A 20085-nucleotide genomic window follows, 5' to 3' on the forward strand; every position below is an offset into this window, starting at 1 on the left:
GACAGGAAGGAGGTCTGGAAGGGGAAAGGATCACCCCGTTGTCAATGTGACAGTGGTGCCACACCACCCTTTAAAGGAGAGGACAAGGTCCATGTCTGTGCCCACCTCCCCCCAGCTGGGCATTCAGCCCTGATTCCAGGGAACTTAGGAGGTCCTCCCAGAGCTGGTAAACCAGGGACAGCCCCTGGTTGTGAGTTGTCCCTCACCCTGCCCCACGCTTTTGGCCTCTTCTTCTAAGCCACCTCCATCAGCAGTTAGGATAAGAATCTCTGGCCAGGCTGCAGTTTTGGTTCCCTGAGTAATGCACAATGTCCACTGATCACATGTTACTACATGACAGTGTTGGGCGCAGATAAAGCTGCAGCCAAGTTAATCTGATGTAGTTCCGTGGTTCACAAACTCCCCACCATCTGTGGAATGGGTTGGGCTTCCAGGGACTGGCCATTCTCAGAATGAAGTTGTTGGGTATGTTTCTCCTTCCCTTCTTCCCAGAATCCCTGGAATCAGATGAATGAAAAAGCTTAAGCAGGGAAGGAATGGGACTGCGATCGATAGATGGAGGCTTGGGAGTCAGGAAAACCTAACCTGACTGTGAGCTGGGTGCTTGTATGACTTCTGAAACTGCCACTACCAAGACCAATTTCATAGGATCAAATGGCTTAATGCATTCAAATGTCCAACACAGTGCTTGGCACATAATTGTTGTTGTTTTAATCACTAAGTTGTGTCTGACTTTTTGCAACCCCATGTAGCTCTCCAGGCTCCTCCGTCCACAGGATTCTCCAGGCAAGGATACTGGAGTGGGTTGCCATTTCCTCCTCCAGGGGATCTTCCTGACCCAGGGACTAAACCTGCATCTCCTGCTTTGCCACTGAGCCACCAAGGACACCTGGGCACATAGTAGCTAGTCAATAAATGCCTGCTCTTCTGATGTGTCTCATTTAGCACATAGTAAAGATGCACTTATTTCTTTCAATGAATGAGATGTTTCATTATCAAATTCATTCGTGTGAGCATTGACACTAATAGTTCCCTTTTCTTGTTTATTTCTAGAATCTTGTTACACCTGGGATTTTGGTGCCTTTAATCTGAGAAAAAGTACATATCCATTCAATAATCCAAAAGGACTTGAAAACTTTTCTTCTCTGAACTGAAGCTGGAATGTCATGGGATTTAAAGAATCAAGGTAAGAAATTTTCTTCTCCTGAGCCTTTTGAAACCAATGATGGCCATTGGAACTGGTGGTCCCTTGCAACACAACTTGAAGGGTCGTTTCTGACTGCTTCCTGTAAGCCCACCCTGGTACACAAGACCCAGTTCTCAGGGTTTGTTCGCCTGGATCTCGTGCCTGGGAGCAATCCCTCTGTTCCCAACTGAGGAAGGTGTTCACAGTCTCCTGGTGGATACCCCACACTTTTCCTTCTGGTGAAAGGTGAGGATGCTCGGGCCATCCTGCTGAGGTGCGTGGAGCCAACACCAGGGAGAGACTGGGTAGGTTTGGTGGGATTACGTGATCAGGTCAGCAGATCTTTGTGGGTATCCAGACATAATCTCTTCCTCTCTCCCCGCCTCCTTGAACTGCCTGGGCCAGCTTCCAAGTCTCAGGCTGCCTGCGGGGCAAGGGTAAGAGGTTAAAACTGATGCTTTCAGGCAAACCTCAGTTTTCCTCCTCACCTCGCTCAGCCTCCCCAAGCCTTGATTTCCTCATTTATAAAATCAGCATCCTATTAGTGCCCCAGGAGGATGTAGGTGCTGAGTGATATGGGGAGATAAAGTTTACCCTGTTGCCTTTCATGGAGGAGGAAATGCTCCGAAACGGAAGAAGGTTCTTTCTTGGGTTTGTTTTCAATTCATTAATGATACCATTTCAAGGCCCTGCCAGGCAGCAGGCTGTTTCCAAGTCCTTGGTCTGCGACTCTCTCTGCCTTTCACCTGCCACCAAATCTGCCTGGGAAAGGGCTTGTGAATCACCTCTGGTCGCGCGTGCATAGCCCCTTGCCCCGAGCAAAGTCGATTTCTCCCTCCACTGGACTGGAGCCGCAGTTGAAGGCATGTCTTTAGGATGCCATGTGATTTCTCCACCCTTCCCTGTCCCCCTTGGAGTCCCTGCAGTCACTGGCGAGCTTGAACTGCCTTTCACATCCTGACGCCCCAGGCTTGAGCCTCCCATGGTGGACGCTGACAGAACAAATGAATGAATTATTGAGGAGGAGGGTTTGGAGAGGAAACGCCAGAGTGGGAACCAGAAGGAGAAAGCTTTTAAAGATTTAGAGCGAAGAGTAAGATCCATTGTCATTTTTTTCTTCAACGAGGCACTGTAAGGAATAAATAGCATGACGGAAAAGGAAAAATGAGTCTCACCACACATGGCGAAGCTCTGCAAGGGTGGAGAGTTGGGTAACAAAGTGTGGACTAGGGAGGAACCGGTTAGGGCAGTGCTGATGGACTCCTCTTGTTATCTTTCCTCCTGTGTCTCACGTCTCTTCAAAGTCCGTTTGTATCTCTGACCTCCTGTGGTGTTGAGGAGCCTGTGACCCTCAGTAGGGGTAAAGGCACGAGGCTTTGCCCTTCGGTCAAGGTGGGAGCCCTGACACACAAAGGCATTGCCCTGGCACAGTGGTAAGGACCCACCTGCCAGTGCAGGAGACACAAGAGACGTGGGTTTGATCTCTGGGTTGAGAAGATCCCCTGGAGGAGGAAATGGCAACCTACTCCAGTATTCTTGCCTAGAGAATCCCATGGACAGAGGAGCCTGGCAGGCTATAGTCCATGGGGTCTCAAAGAGTCGGACCCAACTGGGTGTCTGAGCATGCATGCACTGCAGATTCACAGACCTCTGGGAGGCCTGGGAAGGGGCTTTTTTTCATTCCGAGAGGCTTGCTGCCTCTTGAGACTCTCGGATGATGCGTGTGAATAATAGCTACCTGGAGCTGAGCTGATGAGTGCTAGCAGAGCCTTTCCACCTCCAGGTGCTCCGCAGTCCGGTGCACTCACGTCCCCCATCCGCTTTTTTAAAACTGTATTTGGCTGCGCTGAGTCTTGGTTGTGGCACATGGGATCTCCGTCGCAGCGTGTGGGATCTATTAATAATTCCCTGACCCGGGCTCGAACCCAGGGCCCCTGCATTTGGGAGGATAGAGTCTTAGCCACTGGACCACCAGGGAAGCCCTCCCCCAGTTCACTTTTATTTCATGATCTAATTGCTCATTCTGGTGTCAGAAGGCCACTGTGGAAGGTATAGCTCTCAGGCCTTCCTGTGAAAGTACTGCACGCCTCTTCTGGGCCCTCGAGCACACAACCCGTCCTGAAGCTTTGTTTCAGAAGCCCACGCTCCTGGTCCAGGCTGTCAGCTTGGGGAGCAGGAGTGTCCGCGGACACGCAGCCTCCTCGCCCAGCATCCTCCCTCCACCATGTAGCACCTGCAGGGCCGGGGCGCGCTGTTTCCGTGTCCAGGGAAATGGCCGATGGGAGTTCAGGCACTGGGGTGGATGATCTGAAAGCTGAAAGAACTGTTCTATTGATGGAGGAAAGTCTTGGCAGGTCTGTCTGGGGGTAATGGGAGAGGAATTTCCCTAGAATTCAGCTGCTGGAAGCAGACAGAGCAGGAGTGGTTGCTGAGAATCTGAGACTCATGGTCCTGACGGCGTCCCCGGGTAGGGCTGCTCTGTTCTCAGGGCTCCAAGAAGAGCCCAAGCTTTGTGCTTGAGCCTGTGGTCCTAGGTGTTTTGAAGATGCTGCTCTCCTCGGGGGAACCTGTCTGCCTGCCTCCCTGCCTAGAAGTCAGCTCACCTGGGCTGCACGCCAGCTAGGGCATCCATCCACACCCTTGCCATCCATGGGGCTCTTTGCACTGTTCCTGCCATGGAACAGAAGTACCAATAACCTGGATTCCACCCCAGTTCCGCTTCCCACCGCAGCTGTGACCCTGGACAAGTCCTTTACAGCTCTCCATACTCCTCTGCCTCTGCTGCTGAATCTGGCGGGAGGAAAGCATCAGTGAGGAGTTGTCCTTGCTGTTTGCTTCTCCCCCACCTCCCTAACCTGTTTGGCTCCCAGCCATGTTATTCTGTCTCACCCCAGCCCCTCCTCGCACCTGTGCGTGGGGTTGCTTTCTTCCCTCCGACCATGCTTTTAAGGACTCCTCTCCCACCCCCGCCTCCCTCTGGAAACATCTCTTGGCTCCTGATGGATCCTCCCAAACCAGCCCTCTCTGGCCATGGGTGAGAAGGTGTTCAAGGGCACCTACCTGCCTGTCCTTGGATGCGAGCCAGCCCTGGTCTTTAGCCGTAGGGTACATGTGTCAAGATTGCTTCCTTTATTCAATGTCCATGGTATCAAAAGACCTCCTGACCCACTCGGAACTCTCCCCTTGAAACAGAATCTCAAAATACCTCTGCCGCTGGCCCGTTTTACTATTGCTGTTTCTTGTGGTTTCATAGTGAGTTTTTGGCTCATTGCATTTGACCTGGTGTTTATTTTTAGTTGTGAAGACAGAGTTCAATTAATGTCAAAACGTGAGGGCAAATGCAGAGGAGGGATTTGTAAGTCTAGGGGAAAATGTGCCTAATTTTGTTTCTTCTGATAACATCTGTCACCCCAGCAGACGCTGAGCTTCCTCAGCGCTGCCTGTGATGGGCTTTGCAAAGGCAGCAAGTCCAAGCCACCCCCCAAAACGAAAGCGTTTCTGGGTCTCTTTCACTCTGGTTTATCCAGCAGCTGGCTGCAGAGCTGAGTACTGACCGCAGTTATCATTATGAGTGATAATTATTGTAATTAATATTTGAGTAAAGGCCAGCCTTTGGAACCTTCAGTTCTTTTTTTATAAGATTTTTTTTTTTTTTAATGTGGACCACTTTTAAAGTCTTTATCTAATTTACTATACAGTGTTGCTTCTATTTTCGATTTTGGTTTTTTTGGCATGTGAGATCTTAGCTCCCCAAAAAAGTGTTAGTTGCTCAGTTGCTCTTTGTGACCCTGTGGACTGTAGCCCACCAGTCTCCTCTGTTCATGGAACTCTCCAGGCAAGAATACCAGAGTGGGTTGCCATGCCCTTCTCCAGGGGATCTTCCTGACCAAGGGGTCAAACCTGGGTCTCCCACGTTACAGGCAGATTCTTTACCATCTGAACCACCAGGAAAGCCCACTTAGCTCCCCAACCAGCGATCAAACCCTTACCCCCCACCTGCATTAGAAGGTGGAGTCTTAACCCCTGGTCTGCCAGGGAGGTCTTATCATCTCCCCTTGGATTTGGTTTCCTTCTGTCTCCAGAAGCAGCATCCAATTTCCTTGAACATCAGCTCGTCTCCCCGGATCATGAGTGTTTTGAGAACAGACTCCAGGTCTTGCTCCCTCTTTGGCTGCAGCTCTTGGCACCGTGACAGGCATCTAGGACATGCTCGGGGAATGTCCTCTTAGATTGCCCGCATCTTTGGGCACTGAGTTGGGGTTCGAGTGTCAGATATCAGGCACAGAGTGCTCTTCCTTCAAGGGCTCCCCAGTCTGCTCTGGGATCTGGGAGGAACTAAGGTCCGCTTGCTTAGGACTTTACAGTTGATAGAAGTTTTTTCTTTCTTCGATTCCATAACTGTTCTCTGAGAACCTGCAGTGCGCCGCTGTGCAGAGTGGCTGCAATAAAGGATGAGAATCACCATTCTTGCTCTGAAGGAAATCCGGAGACGGAGGCTGGCTTTATGGATTTCCATTGTTCTCGACTGTGTGTTCGTGTCCATCCTGTCCAATTCAGATGTCAAACCCTAATCCCCAGTGTGATGGTGTCAGGAGGTGGGGCTTTGGGTAAGTGGCTGGGTCCTAAGGGTGGAGCCCTTACCATGAGATTAATGCTCTTATAAGAAGAGACATGGGAGAGTCGGGTCTCTCTCTGCTCTCCGAGCTAGGCGGACGCAGCCAGAAGACAGTCTTCCGCCAACCAGGAGCTGAACGGGCTGCACCTTGGTCTTGGACTTCCAGCCTCCAGAACTGTGAGGAATCAATTTCCATTGTTTTCAGCCACCCCGACTATGATCTCTTGGTATAGCAACCTGAGCAGACGAGCCACCTGTATTTCACAGATGAGTGAATTGGAGACTCAGAGCAAGCATGCTGCTGGGAGAGCCCTGCTAGTTGATGGTGGGTCCCACGGAAGAGCATGGATCTTCTGAATCCAAGCCCCTGAAGCTGCCCCCCTCCCACCACTGTCCCCCACCTCTCACCCCCTCCTCTGTCACCCATGTATCTGGGCTTTCTCTTTGGTGCTTCCTGCTGCTCCGTCTGTCTTTTCATCCTCTTTCCTCTCCTCCCCTCCCCTCCTTTTCTCTGCTGTCTCCCTTTTCCCTTCTTCCAGCTCTTTTCCTTCTGAAGAGGAGGATCTTTCGCTCTGTATTACCTTTTTTGGGGGAAGGGACCTGATGATAACATGGCTGTGTTTGTGCTCTGCCTGGGGTGGTGTCTGTCTTGGTGAATCCACCTCCCCAGCACCTACTGTGGTTACTGGCACGATGTAGCAACGTTCTCCTTCCCTCCTGCCCTCCTCCACTTTCCTGCTGTGAGCTAGGCTTTGCGCTCATCTATGGGAGACAGCAGAGGAGGTAAAAAATGTCCTGGGGAGACACAGCGTATTCAAACCCCTGTTTGCACAGCCTTGTGGACTGGATGTTTAGGTACCCTCCAGACCCCCAGATTCATAGACTGAAGCCCTAACCTTGAGTGCAGCTGTACTGGAATTAAGGTTAAATAAGGTCATAAGGGTGGGGCCCTGTTCTGATAGGATTAGTGTCTTTATAAAAACAGACACCAAAGACCTCCTCTCCCTCTCTGTCATGTGAAGACATGGCAGGAAGGCCACTGTTTGCAAGCCAGCATGAGAGTGCTCACCAGACACCAAATCAGCCGGAGCCTTGATCTTGGACTTCTCCAGGACTGTTATGCGAGCCACAAAGCCTCTGGTGTTTTGTTATGGCAGTCTGGGCTGACCAAGCCACATGGTGGATACATATCTCGGGTCACAGGCTGCAGGCTGGTTTGATTGCCTTGACTCCACAGTCCCTGGGGTTGAGATGAGGCTGTTGCCTTTGAACCTTCCCAGCTCCTAGTGTTTAAAACTAGGAAGCCCAAACCGAGTTCTCGTCCTGCTCTGTCTGTATCCTGATATTCAAGGTTTCCCTTAGCTGGGCTGAATTCTTTGTTTTCTCCCTTCCTCCTTGCTCAGACATAATCAGGTATATATACTGAACTTTCCTGTGGTCATAGCACCAGGTTCCTAGAAGCAGAGGCAGCTCTGGATGCCTGGTCTTGCTTTTTGTGATCCACTGGGCTGCCTCCCTTTTAAGATGCTCTCCCCATATTATAAAAGTTTGTTCATTTCATTAGTCATTTGTGCATTCAATCAATTTGCCTCCAAAGTGCTAAGTAGTAGTTATTCTAACAGCACCTATTAGGCACCACTAATAAGGTCCTGTCCTGACAGGAGTGAGAGTAGTGTGATGCTACTAATACTACCAATAATAATAGTAAAAGTGATAATAGCTCAAATGTGTTATTCACAATGTTCCCAGCACTTTACTCTTGTTATCTTATCCGCTCTTCAGAGGATACAAGGAAATGGGGATAAACTAACATGCCAAAGATGGTAAATGAGAGCATCTCCCCATGGAATGGATACAAAGCACACACCAGCATATTCATGCTATATGCTTTTGCACAATCTCAAGCTCTTTTCCTTTTTAAACTTGAGGCTAATGTTTAGAAGCTTTTGCTAATGAGCAGACCGTCAGCTAAACTGATGTAAGTGCCACACATCACCAGTAACTCCATCCCGGTATGTCCCTTCATGCCTCTGACTGTGTCCCCGGACACCACTTGTTCCCTCAGGGGACCTCCCTGCTTGGGCTCCAGGTTTTCTCCAGGACTCACCCATCATTTTCTGCTCCCGTGGGACCCAGGGATACCTGGCAGAACTGGACAGAGTCTGAGGTCCAGCAGGTTTTATCCTTGGTTTGTAATGGAGTGAATGACAGAGCCCCACAAGGTACACAACTGTCTGGCTCCCTGACTGGTTCTGGGGTGCAGGTGGCTTTCAGAAACCCTGAGCTGCCAAGGCTCTGGGCCCTTGTTGTTGCTCTTGGTATTATTGCCTGATCTGCTAGAAATTCACATTCTTTGGCCCCTAGCCATTTTCTCCCCAGTCTTATCCCTCTTCTTCAGCTAGTTGTAATGGGTGCCTTTATGAAGTGGGTACCACTGTTGGATGCAGGGCATCCAGTGGATATTTTTTTTTCCCCTCCAAAGATGGCAACCATAAGACTAAGGGATCCACCTGTCCCAGCATCATACAGTGTTTGGCTGCAAGGACTCAGAGGGGCATTTTCCTGCTGTTGAAAAACAGAGACACCTGGCTTCATTTCTGTAGGAAATCAAAAGTGCTTAGTCGCTCAGTCATGTCCAACTCTTTGCAACCCCAACGACTGTAGCCCACCAGGCTCCTCTGTCCATGGGATTCTCCAGGCAAGAATACTGGGGTGGGTTGCCATGACCTCCTCCAGGGGATCGAACCCAGGTCTCCCACATTGCAAGCAGATTCTTTACCATCTGAGCCACCAGGGAAGCGCAGGAAATCAGAAGGAGGATTTTTTTAAAATGTTGGGTTAAGGAAAAGTTTCATGAAAATAGAAATAAGAGGGAAAAAAGGAAAACCAATCTAAGTGTCAGCCTCTCTGAGCTGGCTTCTTCACTGAGTATCAGCCCTACCCATGCTGGAGATTGAGGGAATTGGGAAAGTGACTGGCCATAGTGGGGATGGGGTGGAGGCGAGGTACTGCACAGACAGCAGAAAAGAGTTGGGAGCCCAGGTCTCAGCTTTGCCACTTGCCAGCCCTGGGCTGGGATGAAGGCTTTAGGCGCTTCTGAGCCTCGGTTTCCTGTTCTGAGGACCAAATGACATGATCGTCTGTGACTCGTCTAAGTCACTGAAGATGCTCCACCCACAGGCACTGTGCTGAGGAATTCATTGGCCATTTGCTTTGGGTCTTTGAACTTCATTTTCCTCACCATTAATTGAAAGCAGAGGACTGGACGGCTGCCCCAGCCAGTCGGTCCCTCCCAGCTTACACATTTCACTTTCACGTCAATTCCCTTTTCAGACTGGTAAATTCTTTTCAACTACAGTCTATACATGAGTTTGAGTAGGCTCCGGGAGTTGGTGATGGTCAGGGAGGCCTGGCGTACTGCAGTCCACGGGGTTGCAAAGAGTCAGACATGACTGACTGAACTGAACTGACCTGACAGTCTATACAGACCATACCTTTGTTTAGGTATCATTAATTTTTACCTGAAGTCCTTTTTCTGTTCCAGCATCCCATCCAGGATCCTATATTACATTTAGTTATTGTTTCCTTGGGCTTCCCAGGTGGTGCTGGGAAAGTAGTAAAGAACCCGCCTTGCCAATGCAAGAGACATGAGATGCAGTTTCGATCCCTGGTTTGGGAAGATCCCTTGGAGGAGGGCATGGCATCCCACTCCAGTATTCTTGCCTGGAGAATCCCATGGACAGAGGAGCCTGGCAGGTCACAGTCCATAGCATTGCACAGAGTCAAACATGACTGAAGCAACTTAGCATGAACGCATCCATTATGGTTTTTCAAACTTTTCTTGTTTTTGTTGACCTTGATAGTTTTGGGGAGTACAGGTCAGGTATTTTACAGATTGTCTCTCTTAGGATCTGTGTGATGTTTTTCTCATTATTAGTCTGAGATGATGGGTTTGGGGAGGAAGACCACAGGGGTAAAGTAATCTTGATCACCTGGCTATGGCACTGTTTGTTAGATTTCTCCACCATAAAATCACGCACCCCCGCCCCAATTCCTCACCATGCTCAGAAGTATGTCACACCTCTGGAATGGGACATTTTGCTTCACCTCAGTGGTGGAGTATTTACAAAAATTGTCTGGAATTCTCCGTGGGAGATTTTTCTCTTCTCCCCTGTTTATTTATATCCATATGGACTGGTGGTTTGTTTTTGCTTGGTTTTTTTTTTTAATAGATTTTGGATTCTAATTCAATACAACTTTATGTTGTTACTCAGTGTTTATCAGCTTTGGCCCTTGGTAATTTCTTCAGCAAGCTCCTGGGTCCTTTGATATACCCCCATCATTGTAAGCGGATTTGTTTTTGGCTTTTTGTTTTTTTGTGCATTTCCTTACTTTCTGGCACTACAAGATGCTCCAGGTTCTTCTTGTATATTTCCTGCCCCAGGCCTAGGATCAGCCATTTCCCTAAGGAGCCTTGGTTTGCTTTACTGGGACACGGTATTGTTGTTGTTGTTGTTGTTCAGTCGCCCAGTCGTGTCGGACTCTTGGCAACCCCATGGACTGCAGCACACAGAGTCGGGCACGACTGGGCAAGTGAACAACAGCAACCTGATTTGCTTTATTGGAGCATGGTATTAGAAATCAGCAAATGGGTTCGAGATGTGCTCATTGCTGCTGGGGTGTCACTGCTTCTAGGTCCTCTTAGCCAACGGAGCAATGGGATATGTGTGAATGTCCTAACCCATGTGTATTCACACATGCGTAAATATTTCCATAGATAGCTGTTGTATCCATGTTAAGCTAACCATGAATTCATCCTGATGTTCCAACTTGAATCCATAACCACTCCATACACTTTTGGACAAACTCATTTTTGCCTGCATTGGCTGGCAAGAGGCAGTACTGAAGAGTGAATTCTGCAAGTCCTCCTGGGCACAGGGCAGTGCCCTGAGAACTCTGGACTTTTCCTTTTGGGGCAGCGTGGTCTCATGAACAGAAGTCAAGAGTTAGATGCACCTTCACAGAGACTCAGAAACACGTCCTGCCCAGAATGCGCACACACCAGGCCACTGTGTGCCCTTCCTGGTCTCTGGGCTTTCTGTCCTCCTGGGAAGCCTTCACTCTTCTCTCTCCCCTCCCATATTTCCCCCACTACATGCCTTCACCCCCCACACACGCCTAGAGCACCCAGGGCTTACCCCATCAGAAATGGACCCACTTACAAAACTCTCTACCTGTCCACTGCTCCCAAGTAGACCACATCCTTTAGGGCAGCATATGTCTCCTAGGCAGTCCCTTGCACAATCCCCCCAAACCAAAGCAGAGTTCAGTTTTGAAGTTGGCTGGGGGAATACAGCGGTGGACGAGACACACATCCTCGCCTCGTGGAAAGTGTGGTTGTTGTTGTTGAGTCCCTAAGTCATGTCCGACTCCCTGTGACCCCATAGACTGCAGCATGCTAGGCTCTTCTGTCCTCTGTCTTCCGGAGTTTGCTCAAATTCGTGTCCATTGAGTCGGTGATGCTATCTAACCATCGGATCCTCTGTTGCCCCCTTCTCCTCCTGCCCTTAACCTTTCCCAGCATCAGAGTCTTTTCCCGTGAGTCGGCTGCTCACATCAGGTGGCCAAAGTCGTGTGGCCATGATAGCCACCAAATGGGAATGAAGGAATCCTCATACAATACAGAACCCCCTACCTCATTTACTTTTTGGCTGGGGTCAGGGTCTCAAACAGCTGTCTACAGGGGCCGGGCAGGAGATATAAATAATGATGTGGGCCTGGTGGGCAGTCAACAGGAATTGGAGGGCAACTGGAAGATGTACGTGGCTGATGAAGAGCCAGGACGTGTATTGTGACACACTGGCTTGGCTACTCGCCTCTGCTCAGCATCCTGCCTAGTGGACTGCAGTCTGTGCCTAACGAATCGTTCCTAAGTTTTTCGACCATCATCCCTATGCCTGCCCAGCGTAAACGGGTTGGTGCCTAGTCCATGGCTGCTGATCGTGGTCCTGGAGAACCGCTGGCCCAGTGTGGCCAGATCTGACTATTCCAGGGAGACTGGAAGCGGGGGAGGTGGGAGAGTCTTGCCCCCTTCTGTTCACTTCTGTTTGTTCCTGATTTTCACTGTAGCAACACTTCTTCCCCTGGGAGCGGCACTGGGTCCCAATAGCAATAGTTGCTTCAGTTTACAGGGATTTTTTTTTTTTTCTGTCCCCCACTCCCGGAACCAGCCTCACTGACTGCTCTAGAGATGACACCTCCAGCTGGGGCTCCCCCAGACTCCCCAGGCTTCTCAGTTCTGATAACTCTACCCCACGCCCCATCCCTAAAAAGGTGTGCTTGCTCTCTGCAGCCCCTACATCTCAGATACTTCGGAGTCTCTGTCTTGTCTTTTCAGTAAACAGTCCAGCCTTTACCTGAAATTCAGCGGGTGTGTTTCCTTTTCCCCTGTTGAGCATTGATGAATACACAAGGTGGATTTCTGTATTTCCGAGCCTGTCGCTTTGAGGCCCAGACTGCCGCCACCCCCACCGCCCACCCCCCGCCCACCTGCAGCCCTGTGCCCGGAAGCCCTGTGTCTGACGCTCACTGCTTGCCCACAACCACGGCCACTCCCGGGGGGCTTGCCAGTGCCCCCTTTCCACAGCCTGCTGCGCCTGGGGGTGATGCTTTGGGTTTTCCATGATGAGCGCCGGCCGGCCCCCAGGGTGCGCTGGGCTTCTCTGTGTCTCCAGGGGCGTGAGCCTGTGCTCAATGGAAACAGCCTCGTCAAAATAAGCCGGGGCTGTGCCGACAGGGGGGAAGTGAGGCTGGCCTGAGGGGAATACGTGGGCTGGGTGATTCTTGGGGGGTTTCCTCTGTGCCAGTGCCCTGCGCAAGGCTGCCTCTGCCATGCTTGCTGGACTCCTGACTCCCCCACGACCCTGGCAGACCCAAGAATCTCTTGCTCCTTCCCCGCGTTAGAGCCACTCACTCAACAGTGTGCCTTCAAACCAGCTTTTCTGCACAATCTTCCCCTTGGCTCTGAACTCACCATCCTGACCTGACACATCGATGGTCCTTTTGTCACCCTGACGCTGAAACTTTATGTTTTTCAGGGTGCACTGTGATTGATTATAAATCATGCTAGTCCTCACGAGCTCTCAGTTGATCACGATCATTGTGATGCTCAACTGTATCCAATGGTGGCTTTTGTGAGCTAGGAGGACTCACTGGGGTGTGTATTAGTTTGCTTGGGCTGCGGTAACAAAACAGCACACATTAGCTGGCTCAAAACAACAGAAAGATATGCTCTCCTGGTTCTCCAGGCTAGAGGCCTGACATCACGGGGTAGCAGGTGTGATGACGAACCTCTCCCGTCCAAAGGTTCTAAGGAAGAATCTTTCCTTTCCTCTCTCCTTGTTGTTCAGTTGTCAAGTCATGTCTGACTCTTTGCGACCCCATGGACTACAGCACGCCAGGCTTCCCTGTCCTTCACTGTCTCCCGGAGTTTGTTCAAACTCATGTCCATTGAGTTGGTGATGCCACCTAACCATCTCATCCTCTGTTGCCCCCTTCTCCTCCTGCCTTCACTCTTTCCCTGGTGATTGTTGGCAGTCCTCGACTTTCCTTAGCTGGTAGTTGCATCACTGCAGGTTCTGCTTCCATCCTCACCTAGATTCCTCTCCCACGCATCTGATTTGGATCACCCTTTTCTTTTGAGTTAGGTCCACCCTAATCTGACCTCATCTTAACTTGATGACTTTTGCCAAGATCCTATTTCCAAATAACGTCACACTCACCAGTCTGGAACTTAGAACATCAGCCTAACTTTGGAGGGTGGGGTGGAGAACACAGTTCACCCTGCATCGAGAACGGGAAGAAAATGTTACAACTATTTTTGTTTCTTTCCTATAAAATGTTATACATTTTATAATAATATAGGCATTTCTGTGTGTAAGTTATAAATACTTCTGCAGATATTGGGCTTTCCAGGTAGTGCTCGTGGTCAAGAATCCACCTGCCAATGCAAGAGATGCAAGAGATGTGCGTTCGATTCCTGTGTCAGGAAGATCCCCTGGAGGAGGAAATGACAACCCATTCCAATATTCTTGCCTGGAGAATCCCATGGACAGAGGAGCCTGGCAGGCTACAGCCCATGGGGTCACAAAAAGTTGGACATGACTGAGCACACACACACACACACACACACACACACACACATGCAGATGCTGGGGGTTATGCTCAGTGAGTGATGAGGACATACTTTAAAAACAAACCAATCAGGCCACTGGTCTGGTTCATGGAGGGCTCGGGTCTTTATCAACCTGAGATGCCATAACACAAAACCATACATTGGATGCCTTCAACAACAGAAAATTTATTTTCTCACAGTTCCGGAAGCTGGGAAGTCCAAGATCAAGGTGCAGCAGATTCAGTTTCTGGTGAGAGCTCTCTTCCTGGTTTGCAGACAGCTACTTTCCTGCTATATCTTCACAGGAGGGGGTGGGGAGGGGAGGCACTAGCTTTCTGGTGTCTCTTCTTATAAATACACTAATTCTGTGGATCAAGGCTCCATTCTTATGACCTCGTTCAACCTCAATCACCTCCATAAAGGAGGCTGCTCCGACTTCTGCTGACTCCTGCCGTTCCTGCTGCACCTGCCCAGGTGCTAACACAGACCCGACTGGCCTCCTTTGCTCCCATGTTAGGCATTCTGGCAGCTTGCAGTGATGAATGTTGTTGGCAAAGGAAAATGGGTCTTCTTAGGCACTGCTGGGTGGTGATGAGTGGGACCAGCCTCATTGAAGGGGGATCTGGCAGCAACTCTCAAAGTTGTTGTTTTTAATTATAAAGCAGAGACATCGATTTGCCGACAAAGGTTCATATAGTCAAAGCTGTGGTTTTTCCAGTAGTCATGTATGGATGTGAGAGTTGGATGCTAAAGGAGGCTGAGCGCCAAAAAATCAATGCTTTCAAATTGTGGTGTTGGAGAAGACTCTTGAGAGTTCCTTGAACTACAAGATCAAACCAGTCAATCCTAAAGGAAATCAACCCTGATTATTCATTGGAAGGACTATTGCTGAAGCTCCAAAACTTTGGCCACCTAAGGTGAAGAGCCAACTCACTGGAAAAGACTCTGATGCTAGGAAAGACTGAAGGCAAAAGGAGAAGCGGGTGGCAGAGGATGAAATGGTTTGATAACATCACCTATTCAATGGATGTGAATTTGAGCAAACTCTGGGAGATAATGAAGGACAAGGAAGCCTGGCGTGCTGCAGTCCATGGGGGTCAAAAAGAGTTGGACACGACTTAGCAACTGAACAACAATAGCAGCAACAACTCAAAGTTTAGAGTGTGTGCCCCCTTTGACCCGGAAGCCCCCCCTCCGCCGCCCATGAATCTGTCCTCTAGAGATAGTAAAGCACATTTCAGGAGATGTTTGTGTCACAGCATTGATAAAGCAGCAGAGGCTGGAGGACAGCTTCCCTGAGTACAGTGTCATACTCCTTAGTCACAGAGAAGGAGGTCTTGTGACCTTCTCTAGGGTAGATCTGGAGGTCCTTGGTGCTGGCTTGTCCCAGGACTGATGATGTTTACCTTGATCTCTTGATGAAAGTCATGTCTGCCAGATTTTTCCACCATCAAGTTACTGTTTCTCCCTTTGTAATCAGTAAGTATCTTATCAAGAGATACTTTGATTAGTATATAAATATCATGTTTCTCAGCATACTTTTGCTTAACTAATTTTAGCCTCCATTGATAATTCTTGCTTGAAACTATTATTACTGGTATTGCCAAACAGCATCTGTTTCCATCATCACTTCCACATTATCAGTTGGAATTCTAATGTAAGGAAGAACTTTCCTTTCTCTACAAATATTCTATTGTAAAGAATCCGCCTGCAATGCAGGAGACCCCAGAGAGACTCAAGTTCAATCCCTGGGTTGGGAAGATTCCTTGGAAGAGGTAATGGCAACCCACTCCAGTATTCTTGCCTGGAAAATCCCATGGACCGAGGAGCCTGACGGGCTATAGTCCATGGGGTTGTGAAGAGTCAGATATGACTGAGAACACAGGCACGCAAGATGCATGAACTCATAAATTCTTAATTGGTTACAATGCACCATTACATTTTTTTCCCTCAAGTTTTCCCAGATTTGACCACTGGGATGCCCTTCAGTTTGGGTTCTAGGTCCTTTTGACATTTCTAGATCATTTTTTGAGCTCTGCTTTACTTTCTAGCGCCAGATGTTCCAGGCTCATGCCATGCTCTCTCTGCCCCAGCCCTGGGGTCAGTCATTGCTTCTGTGCTGTTCTCGCCAGAAGTGCATAACCTGGATTTAATCATGAGGAAACACCAAACAAACCCAAACTGGTGGACATTCTGCAAGGGACATTACCGTGGGACATTACCGAGGGACATTCTGCAAGTCACTGGTCAGTACTTTTAAAAATGAAAGACAAAGCAAGGCTGAGGAATGATGTCAGATTCAAGAAAACTAAGGGACATGATGACTAAAGGCAGTGTGTGAACCCTGGGTTGGCTTCTGGGTTGGAAAAAGACATTACTGGTAAAATTTGAATCATGTCTCTGGGTTAAACGATAGGAGTAGTTTAGCGTTAATTTCCTGATACAACGATCATTATAATGTGGTTATATAAGATATCAATATGAGGATTTGCAAGGCTGTGGACGTTCATTCTGTTTTTAAACTCTTGTCAGTGTGAAATTATTTCAAAGTGAAAGTAAAAACAATTTAAATAGATGCATTTATATATACTAGTATGGAAAGGTATTCATAATCAGTTATTTGAATAAGAAAAGTTGTAGTCTTTTTGGTGTAAAATTAGCCCATCTTTGTCAAAACAAGACAGAGCAAAATAGTACACATGCATGTTTGCACATGAGAAAAATTCTGAGAAGGGTATGAGCTTCCTGTTGACAGACATTTCCGGGAAATGTAATTGGAAGGTGTGAGAAACTGGGAACTTTTACTTTGTGAATTTTGTTTTTTTTTCAAACAAAGAGCATACTTTAATACTGTAATGGGAAAGTGATAAGCATGTGGTTTGTGGGGAGTGAGGTGCGTTTTTGCACGTGAATGTCTGGTTTGATGTCTTCCATCCAACTCAATTTCTATTACATTTTCTTCCACATACTGTGAACGCCCTGCAACAAGTCTTACCTCAAGGACACTCACCCATGTTTTGCCTCATGATCTGCTTTCTCACATCTGATCCTCAGCAAAGTCTGCTGGTTGTGGACACACAGGGAGGCTGCCAACCACACTGCTTGATAGTAATGACAGCTAACTTGTCTTTTTCCTGTGAAGCTGGCAATTGTTCACTCTTGAACATTTTAGAGAGAACTTTATTCCTAAGTGAGTATCCTTCCGGTCTTCCCAGAGGCGTGTAAATTAGAAATCTGCCAAGTGACAGTCCTAATATTTGCTCCTCTAAGGAGCAAGGATTTGTTAAGTGATGCTGGATGTCTATAAATCTGATTAATTAGTGTACCGCCATCAGTTTCTCCCAGGAATTTTTAATGATCAGTAGGCTTTTGTAATTCATGTAAAATTTCACTTAGGTTTATTTGTATGTATAGGTTTGTTTTCCCATCTCAGAGCAGATGCTCCTTGATTCAAGAAGGGAGAAGCAACGACAAAAATAACACGTCTTGAGAGCCTACTATGTGTTGTGAGCTGTTACCAATGTTGACTGATACAACCTCCTCTCTACAGTCCAACCTCTGTATTCTTGGGCTCTGCATCTGTGGAATCAACCAACCACAGACTGCAAATATTTGCAAAAAAATTCCAGAAAGTTCCAAAAAGCAAAACTTGAATTTGCTGCATGCTGGCTACTATTTACATAGTATTTCCATCATATCAGGTATTATATGCAATCTAAAGGTGATTTAAAGTGTACAGGGGATGTGTGTAGGTTATATGCAAATGCTACACCATTTTTAAAAAATAAGAATGACTCATTCTGAAATGAGCCCTTTTTGTGTATTTTAGATGAATCAATCAGTAGGAGGCTGGACTGGGTGGTCTGCAGAAGGTTTTTCCATTTTTTTTTTCTTTTGTGGGGGAAGGGGTGTGCTGTGCGGCTTGTGAAATCTTAGTTCCCCACCAGGGATTGAACCCACACCTTCTGCAGTGGAAGCATAGAGTCTTAACCACTGGATCACCAGGGTTAAGCGGTGGCCACTATACCATTTTATACCAGGAACTTGGGCATCTTCACATACTAGTATATGTGGAGGGCCTGGAACCATTCCCCCGTGGATATAAAGGGAGAACTGTAGTAGGAAACATCCTTTGAATTTATCAGTGACAAAACTGACCCCAAAAAGGTGTGCCTGCAGCTTAGAGCTCGGGGCCTGGTGTAGAAGGCATTCTGTCCATAATGGATGGATAAGGATTTCCTGATTTCAGCTCAGCGGTCATCCCCTCTGTAATAAAAGCTAATCAAAGGGCAGGGCTGTGCTTCCTTCCTGCTATCACCTCTTTGACTTCTTTGTGAACTTCCTCTTCCCGTTTGTGGCCCAGTCTTTCTTAGGATCCAGAGACCTCTTTCTTACATGTCGACAGTGAACCTCTTTGTGTCTTAAGGGCGGGTAACGCTTATCTGTTTCCTTGGCATAGACAACCAGTGCTTGGTAGACATTGTGCACACCCGGTCAGTGTCTGAGTAAGATTTGCTTTTGCTTAGCAAGAGAACCTTCTGGGGGGATGTGCTATGGACTGAATCGTGTTCCCCCCAAATTCATTTGTGGAAGTGCTAATCCCCAAGGGGGTAGTGTTTGGAGATGGGGCCTTTGGGGCTGATTAGGGTTAGGTGAGGTGATGAGAGTGGTGCCCCTGTGATGGGATTAGTGCCCTAAATAATAAGAAGTGGCGAGATCTTAATCTCTCTCTCTTTCGCCACAATATGTGGACACAGTGAGAAAGTGGCCATGGTGCAACCCAAAGAGAGGCCTTGGAAGATACTGGACCTGCCTCCACCTTGACCTTGGACTTCGGTTTCCACACTTCTGAGAAAGAAATTCTGCTTAAGCCACCCAGTCTGTGATATTTTATTATGGCAGCCTAAGCCAGCTGAGACACGGGGTCTAGGGCTGCCTTAGCATGGCATAGACAAGACCAGAGGGACGTTGAGTGATGGAGGTGGACTTCCATGATGGTTGTCTCCAAATAATGAAAGGCTGAGAGGAATGCAATAGGTCAGACTTGTCTTTTATGGCCCCAAAGATCAGAACTAAGATGGGAAAGAGGATAGGACAAGCAGACAGGTAGCAAGCAAATAAAAGGAAACGGAGCTTTGTGGATGAATGGGTTGTCTCAGACAGTGGTCAGGGCATCATAGCTGGAGGTGTCCACTTAGAGACCACACTGGGACTGAGAGGGATCCAACATCATACTGTGTATGATCCTCTAAGGTCCCCATTGGCCCTAAGGTTCCATAAGCCCATAATTAATCATTACAAGCAAGAACCATCTCCTCTCATTTGTAGAACATGTTACAACTTCCAAAGCAGTTCATATGTACTATCTAATTTGATCCATAGAATGACATGATGGTTGATGCCCAGTCCAAGTTTGCTGAGTGGGAGGATGAGTAAGGGGTCCACTGCCATACTATGGATGACAGAAGAGGCAGAGTGATTTTTTGACTCAAAAGTAAAGGCTAAGTCTGGCTTGAACCCCGATCTCTCCTCAACTTCCTCCAAGTTGGCAATAATAACACTTTCTTTCAGAGTGGTACTTTTCTGCTTTTGTTTTTCATCTTAGTAAATTCTTCAGCATCCATATCACCTTTAACCCTCATGGTAGCCCTCTAAAATAGGTATGATTATTCTTACTTTGCAGATGAGAAAATAGATGCTCAGAGAGTAAGGGGACTTTTGCCAGGTCTCCAGCTCCTATGGGGCAGAGCCTTAGGATTGGGGGCCATGGGCATTCTCTCCAAGCAAATGCAAGCCCATCATCTTGGCATTAGTGGGCATGCATGAAGTTCTTGGCCACAAGCCGAGATGATGCAGTGTTTCAGGGTATAGCTGTAGGTGAATTGAGTAACTAGTCTAGGGAAACAGTAGTCCAGCAGTGAAGTCATTTTTTTCTTGTACTCACGCCTGATTCTCAGTGATCAGTCTGTAGTTCCCCCTGCCAGGGCCCTGCTCTGTGCTCCTGGGAAGGCAGCGGAGTTTCTCAGCCCTGGATGCATACCATAGTCACCTGGGAGCTTGCAGAGAACATTAGCACCTGATTCCTTTCACCAGCCCTCCTAGCACATGCAT

At 48.2% G+C, this 20085-nt stretch overlaps 1 long non-coding RNA gene across 1 annotated transcript in view; it reads left to right on the plus strand.

Moving 5' to 3' along the window:
- The window catches only part of LOC145508920 (uncharacterized), a 221339-nt gene that overhangs the window by 143755 nt on the left and 57499 nt on the right, over nucleotides 1-20085 (plus strand). The window contains exon 4 of the long non-coding RNA XR_014055691.1: nucleotides 1054-1186. This is a non-coding gene — a long non-coding RNA (uncharacterized LOC145508920). The remainder of the gene's footprint in view (nucleotides 1-1053; nucleotides 1187-20085) is intronic.

Source organism: Giraffa tippelskirchi, chromosome 6 (assembly GCF_054371585.1).
Source record: "Giraffa tippelskirchi isolate mGirTip1 chromosome 6, T2T-mGirTip1v1.2.pri, whole genome shotgun sequence".
In the NCBI taxonomy this organism is placed as follows: domain Eukaryota; kingdom Metazoa; phylum Chordata; class Mammalia; order Artiodactyla; family Giraffidae; genus Giraffa; species Giraffa tippelskirchi.